Genomic DNA, 2,202 nt, shown 5'->3' on the forward strand with positions numbered 1-2,202 from the left:
AGCCCTGCACACTGTTCCTCGGACTCCAGCCTGCCTTGTATTTCACCTCGCTGTCCCAGCAGGGCAGGGCACTGTCTGCCAGTGAGATGGTTCCTTGTCAAAGAGAGGGTGGGGCCTAAGTCCATTCATAATTATTGGAGGTCGAGGCTGAGAGCAGCAATGAAACCCTGCCTGCTGCCTGTCTGCCTGCCTGCCTGCCTGCATCCTTGCCTCCCCTCTCCTTTAGAAGGTTCCTTTTGTTTTGGGATTGCTTTCGGACTAGTTTTACTAAGCTTTTGCCCCGGAGAGGAGTTTGAACCTGTTTTTGTTGTGAAGTAAAACTGTCTGCAGATCCAGCAAGAAAAGAATCTCATATAGTGTATGTACTGCAGGTATATTACATGCAGGTCTTTTTCAGGACGTGCAAATGCTGGACTGGAGTAGTAAATCTGGTCCACTTTTATTATAACATTTATTTTAATTGCACAGAAATACCTTTTAAGTAATAAAACTTAAAGCACAGCTATGCATGCATATGTAATATTAACACAATCTGTGGCCAGCTCACTCAATCCAGGTCCAGGTTTTCTAAAAGGTGAAAACCAACTGTAAACATTCAAAGAAATCACATTAATGTACAATATGTTCATTTTATTATATATACTGGGTTTGCACTGGTGGGCATCGGTGGGTTAACTCTGCAATTCTAGAAATGTGTTTCCTGCAGCTCTGGATCAAGATGACTCATATGGATGGGGCAGTCCTCCTGGACTGTAAAACGTTAAGATAAATACTGCAATAGCTTCACGCTCCAAGGGAACAACACCTGTGACTCAGTAAGGTGAGGTCACACCCGACGCCTACACTGCTGGGATAACCCCCCACGAAGCTTTTAGTACTGATACAACAAGAAAAAAGAGACAAGGGTAATAGAAATCTACATATACCAACGAACAACTCACATGAAACGCTTGCTAACCAGCTCCAAAAAGGGGCCCCCATTCAGACGCACTCTTTAATAAAAAGTCTCTCTCTTGTTTAATGAATGCATTTTTTGTGCTTTTGATAACGGCATATGAAATACCGTAAAACGGAACGTTTCTGTGAGCGAGACATTTTCCTTATTAAAATTATTTTCGCCCATTATTAAAACACTGCAAACCGTACGTGCTGCAAAATTAGCACGGTTACAACACTGAGTTTCTATGCAGTATATGCATACTTAAAACACGCCAACATTTGACGTCATCAAAATGTCCCTGTCTGAGTGTCAGTCAGTCAGTCCCAACACTAACCTCCAGACTCAAACTTGCTAAACTTCATGAAGATCAAGCTGTCCACCCCAATAAAAACAGTGTCTCAGATCAACCCAGCTCTCCCTGTCCCGAAGGGAGGGCCCTGCATCTCTGAGTGTGTGTCTCTGTTAGCAACGCTATCAAAAAAAAAATCAAAAACAGGCTACATCGATACGTCCCTTAAAATACTGAAGATCAGCAGCAGTTGTATTTATTAAGAGCTCTCTAGGTGAGCGTGAGGAGGCTCAATCCATTAAAAAAATACAGCAACCTCAGTATCGATTCTGCGGTGATTGTAAGTATTGATTTATTTAACCAGGAGATTTACCCATTGAGACCAAAGTCTCATTTACAAGGGGGTCCCGGGATTTCGGTGATGTTCACACAAACTTTTGAGAGGCAGAATGTTACTAGTTTCTAACATATTTGATAACATTATCAATGTTTTTATTCCTCTTATTATTATCATTAATATACAACGGGAACAAAACTACAAGTTTTTATCCAGGGACTATTATGAATTTCAATAAAACAATTCAGGTTCAGCTCAGTCTGCATGTTTAGCTTGAGACACTGATCATTTTATAACTATATTGGAGTTTTGCATTTTAAAAAGTTTGAGACCTCTTAATGTTTTTTAACAGCTTGAGACCTCTTAATGACTCCTTCTTTAATAAGCTTCCCAAGAGTTTCTGACTGATAGCTCCCATTGACTCACCCCTGTGTGCGCCTGACCTCCTAGTTTCTTTATCTCTGTTTTGGTTAAGTCATGTTCGGATAAATTTCAGGAGAAAGAAACTGTGTCGGAAAAGATCTGCTTTCTTTCGTAAAGCTATTAAGAAGATGAATCAAGACCAGCTTCAACCCTAATAGGGAATGTCTGTTTAGAAATGATAAAATAAACTATAATTTGAACGACCAGGTGTCT

Source organism: Acipenser ruthenus, chromosome 49, assembly GCF_902713425.1.
Source record: "Acipenser ruthenus chromosome 49, fAciRut3.2 maternal haplotype, whole genome shotgun sequence".
NCBI classification, from domain to species: Eukaryota; Metazoa; Chordata; class Actinopteri; order Acipenseriformes; family Acipenseridae; genus Acipenser; species Acipenser ruthenus.